Consider the following 6021-nt stretch of genomic DNA (forward strand, 5'->3'; position numbering starts at 1 on the left):
ATTGTGTTTCCGATAATAAAAACCCATCTGTTTCCAACGAAAAACCTTTCAGGGGATCGTTTGCAACAGTTTGGCACCATTTTTGAGTGAATTGCAGAACGTCAGATTTTTGCTGAAATTCTAACCGCGCGGCTTAGGAATTTTTTCAAAAAAAGTTGTTCAGACGTCGAGCGCTAATTCTGTTTCCGATGATAAAAACCCATCTGTTTCCACCGAAAAACCTTTCAGGGGACCATTTGAACAGTTTGTCAACATTTTTGAATGAATTGCAGAACATCAGATTTTTAGCAGAATTTGTGACCGCGCGGCTTAGGGATTTTTTTAAAAAAAGTTGTTCTGACGTCGAGGGCTAATTCTGTTTCCGCTGATAAAAACCCACCTGTTTCCACCGAATAACCTTTCAGGGGATCGTTGGCAACAGTTTGGCACCATTTTTGAGTGAATTGCAGAACGTCAGATTTTTGCTGAAATTCTAACCGCGCGGCTTAGGGATTTTTTCAAAAAAACTTGTTCAGACGTCGAAGGCTAATTCTGTTTCCGGTAATAAAAACCCATCTGTTTCCACCGAAAAACCTTTCAGGGGATCATTTGCAACAGTTTGGCACCATTTTTGAGTGAATTGCAGAACCTCAGATTTTTAGCAGAATTTGTGACCGCGGCTTAGGAATTTTTTCAAAAAAAGTTGTTCAGACGTCGAGGGCTAATTCTGTTTCCGATAATAAAAACCCATCTGTTTCCACCGAAAAACATTTCAGGGGATCACTTGCAAAAGTTTGCCAACATTTTTGAATGAATTGCAGAACATCAGATTTTTAGCAGAATTTGTGACCGCGCGGCTTAGGGATTTTTTTTAAAAAAAGTTGTTCTGACGTCGAGGGCTAATTCTGTTTCCGATGATAAAAGCCCATCTGTATCCACCGAATAACCTTTCAGGGGATCGTTTGCAACAGTTTGGCACCATTTTTGAGTGAATTGCAGAACGTCAGATTTTTGCTGAAATTCTAACCGCGCGGCTTAGGGATTTTTTCAAAAAAAGTTGTTCAGACGTCGAGCGCTAATTCTGTTTCCGATGATAAAAACCCATCTGTTTCCACCGAAAAACCTTTCAGGGGACCATTTGAACAGTTTGTCAACATTTTTGAATGAATTGCAGAACATCAGATTTTTAGCAGAATTTGTGACCGCGCGGCTTAGGGATTTTTTTTAAAAAAGTTGTTCGGACGTCGAGGGCTAATTCTGTTTCCGATGATAAAAACCCATCTGTTTCCACCGAAAAACCTTTCAGGGGATCGCTTGCAACAGTTTGGCACCATTTTTGAGTGAATTGCAGAACGTCAGATTTTTTTCTCAAATTGTGACCGCACACTTAGGGATTTTTTCAAAAAAACATGTTCCGACGTCGAAGGCTAATTCTGTTTCCGATAATAAAAACCCATCTGTTTCCACTGAAAAACCTTTCAGGGGATCGTTTGCAACAGTTTGGCACCATTTTTGAGTGAATTGCAGAACGTCAGATTTTAAGCAGAAATTGTGACCGCACACTTAGGGATTTTTTCAAAAAAACTTGTTCAGACGTCGAAGGCTAATTTTGTTTCCGATGATAAAAACCCATCTGTTTCCACCGAAAAACATTTCAGGGGATCCTTTGCAACAGTTTGGCACCATTTTTGAGTGAATTGCAGAACGTCAGATTTTTGCTGAAATTCTAACCGCGCGGCTTAGGGATTTTTTCAAAAAAACTTGTTCAGACGTCGAAGGCTAATTCTGTTTCCGATAATAAAAACCCATCTGTTTCCACCAAAAAACCTTTCAGGGGATCCTTTGCAACATTTTGCCAACATTTTTGAGTGAATTGCAGAACGTCAGATTTTTAGCAGAATTTGTGACTGCGCGGCTTAGGGATTTTTTCAAAAAAAGTTGTTCAGACGTCGAGGGCTAATTCTGTTTCCGATAATAAAAACCCATCTGTTTCCACCGAAAAACATTTCAGGGGATCACTTGCAACAGTTTGACAACATTTTGAGTGAATTGCAGAACGTCAGATTTTTGCTGAAATTCTAACCGCGCGGCTTAGGGATTTTTTCAAAAAAAGTTGTTCAGACGTCGAAGGCTAATTCTGTTTCCGATAATAAAAACCCATCTGTTTCCAACGAAAAACCTTTCAGGGGATCGTTTGCAACAGTTTGGCACCATTTTTGAGTGAATTGCAGAACGTCAGATTTTTGCTGAAATTCTAACCGCGCGGCTTAGGAATTTTTTCAAAAAAAGTTGTTCAGAAGTCGAGGGCTAATTCTGTTTCCGATGATAAAAACCCATCTGTTTCCACCGAAAAACCTTTCAGGGGACCATTTGAACAGTTTGTCAACATTTTTGAATGAATTGCAGAACATCAGATTTTTAGCAGAATTTGTGACCGCGCGGCTTAGGGATTTTTTTTAAAAAAGTTGTTCTGACGTCGTTGGCTAATTCTGTTTCCGCTGATAGAAACCCACCTGTTTCCACCGAATAACCTTTCAGGGGATCGTTGGCAACAGTTTGGCACCATTTTTGAGTGAATTGCAGAACGTCAGATTTTTGCTGAAATTCTAACCGCGCGGCTTAGGGATTTTTTCAAAAAAACTTGTTCAGACGTCGAAGGCTAATTCTGTTTCCGATAATAAAAACCCATCTGTTTCCACCGAAAAACCTTTCAGGGGATCGTTTGCAACAGTTTGGCACCATTTTTGAGTGAATTGCAGAACGTCAGATTTTTAGCAGAATTTGTGACCGCGCGGCTTAGGGATTTTTTTCAAAAAAAGTTGTTCAGACGTTGAGGGCTAATTCTGTTTCCGATGATAAAAACCCATCTGTTTCCACCGAAAAACATTTCAGGGGATCACTTGCAAAAGTTTGCGAACATTTTTGAGTGAATTGCAGAACGTCAGATATTTAGTAGAAATTTTGACCGCGCGGCTTAGGGATTTTTGCAAGAAAAGTTGTTCAGACGTCAAGGGCTAATTCTGTTTCCGATGATAAAAATCCATCTGTTTCCACCGAAAAACATTTCAGGGGATCACTTGCAACAGTTTGCCAACATTTTTGAGTGAATTGCAGAACGTCAGATTTTTAGCAGAATTTGTGACCGCGCGGCTTAGGGATTTTTTCAAAAAAAGTTGTTCAGACGTCGAGGGCTAATTCTGTTTCCGATGATAAAAACCCATCTGTTTCCACCGAATAACCTTTCAGGGGATCGTTTGCAACAGTTTGGCACCATTTTTGAGTGAATTGCAGAACGTCAGATTTTTGCTGAAATTCTAACCGCGCGGCTTAGGGATTTTTTCAAAAAAACTTGTTCAGACGTCGAAGGCTAATTCTGTTTCCGATAATAAAAACCCATCTGTTTCCACCGAAAAACCTTTCAGGGGATCGTTTGCAACAGTTTGGCACCATTTTTGAGTGAATTGCAGAACGTCAGATTTTTAGCAGAATTTCTGACCGCGCGGCTTAGGGATTTTTTCAAAAAAAGTTGTTCAGACGTCGAGGGCTAATTCTGTTTCCGATGATAAAAACCCATCTGTTTCCACCGAATAACCTTTCAGGGGATCGTTTGCAACAGTTTGGCACCATTTGTGAGTGAATTGCAGAACGTCAGATTTTTGCTGAAATTCTAACCGCGCGGCTTAGGGATTTTTTCAAAAAAACTTGTTCAGACGTCGAAGGCTAATTCTGTTTCCGATAATAAAAACCCATCTGTTTCCGACGAAAAACCTTTCAGGGGATCGTTTGCAACATTTTGCCAACATTTTTGAGTGAATTGCAGAACGTCAGATTTTTGCTGAAATTGTGACCGCGCGGCTTAGGAATTTTTTCAAAAAAACTTGTTCAGACCTCGAAGGCTAATTCTGTTTCCGATAATAAAAACCCATCTGTTTCCACCGAAAAACCTTTCAGGGGATCCTTTGCAACATTTTGCCAACATTTTTGAGTGAATTGCAGAACGTCAGATTTTTGCTGAAATTGTGACTGCGCGGCTTAGGAATTTTTTCAAAAAAAGTTGTTCAGACGTCGAGGGCTAATTCTGTTTCTGATGATAAAAACCCATCTGTTATCAGCAAAAAACCTTCCAGGGGATCGTTTGCAACAGTTTGGCACCATTTTTGAGTGAATTGCAGAACGTCAGATTTTTGCTGAAATTCTAACCGCGCGGCTTAGGGATTTTTTCAAAGAAACTTGTTCAGACGTCGAAGGCTAATTCTGTTTCCGATGATAAAAACCCATCTGTTTCCACCGAAAAACCTTTCAGGGGATCGCTTGCAACAGTTTGGCACCATTTTTGAGTGAATTGCAGAACCTCAGATTTTTTCTCAAATTGTGACCGCACACTTAGGGATTTTTTCAAAAAAACATGTTCAGACGTCGAAGGCTAATTCTGTTTCCGATAATAAAAACCCATCTGTTTCCACCGAAAAACCTTTCAGGGGATCGTTTGCAACAGTTTGGCACCATTTTTGAGTGAATTGCAGAACGTCAGATTTTTGCTGAAATTCTAACCGCGCGGCTTAGGGATTTTTTCAAAAAAAGTTGTTCAGACGTCGAGGGCTAATTCTGTTTCCGATAATAAAAACCCATCTGTTTCCACCAAAAAACCTTTCAGGGGATCCTTTGCAACATTTTGCCAACATTTTTGAGTGAATTGCAGAACGTCAGATTTTTAGCAGAATTTGTGACCGCGCGGCTTAGGGATTTTTTCAAAAAAAGTTGTTCAGACGTCGAGGGCTAATTCTGTTTCCGATAATAAAAACCCATCTGTTTCCACCGAAAAACATTTCAGGGGATCACTTGCAACAGTTTGACAACATTTTTGAGTGAACTGCAGAACGTCAGATTTTTGCTGAAATTCTAACCTCGCGGCTTAGGAATTTTTTCAAAAAAAGTTGTTCAGACGTCGAGGGCTAATTCTGTTTCCGATGATAAAAACCCATCTGTTTCCACCGAAAAACCTTTCAGGGGACCATTTGAACAGTTTGCCAACATTTTTGAATGAATTGCAGAACATCAGATTTTTAGCAGAATTTGTGACCGCGCGGCTTAGGGATTTTTTCAAAAAAAGTTGTTCGGACGTTGAGGGTTAATTCTGTTTCCGGTAATAAAAACCCATCTGTTTCCACCGAAAAACATTTCAGGGGATCACTTGCAAAAGTTTGCCAACATTTTTGAATGAATTGCAGAACATCAGATTTTTAGCAGAATTTGTGACCGCGCGGCTTAGGGATATTTTTTTAAAAAAGTTGTTCTGACGTCGAGGGCTAATTCTGTTTCCGATGATAAAAACCCATCTGTTTCCACCGAATAACCTTTCAGGGGATCGTTTGCAACAGTTTGGCACCATTTTTGAGTGAATTGCAGAACATCAGATTTTTAGCAGAATTTGTGACTGCGCGGCTTAGGAATTTTTTCAAAAAAAATTGTTCAGACGTCTAGGGCTAATTCTGTTTCCGATGATAAAAACCCATCTGTTTCCAGCAAAAAACCTTCCAGGGGATCGTTTGCAACAGTTTGGCACCATTTTTGAGTGAATTGCAGAACGTCAGATTTTTGCTGAAATTCTAACCGCGCGGCTTAGGGATTTTATCAAAAAAAGTTGTTCGGACGTCGAGGGCTAATTCTGTTTCCGATGATAAAAACCCATCTGTTTCCACCGAAAAACCTTTCAGGGGATCCCTTGCAACAGTTTGGCACCATTTTTGAGTGAATTGCAGAACGTCAGATTTTTAATCAAATTGTGACCGCACACTTAGGGATTTTTTCAAGAAAACATGTTCAGACGTCGAAGGCTAATTCTGTTTCCGATAATAAAAACCCATCTGTTTCCACCGAAAAACCTTTCAGGGGATCGTTTGCAACAGTTTGGCACCATTTTTGAGTGAATTGCAGAACGTCAGATTTTTGCTGAAATTCTAACCGCGCGGCTCAGGGATTTTTTCAAAAAAACTTGTTCAGACGTCGAAGGCTAATTCTGTTTCCGATAATAAAAACCCATCT

The sequence above is a fragment of the Podarcis liolepis genome, assembly GCF_965112155.1.
Source record: "Podarcis liolepis genome assembly, chromosome: 7".
Lineage (NCBI taxonomy): Eukaryota > Metazoa > Chordata > Lepidosauria > Squamata > Lacertidae > Podarcis > Podarcis liolepis.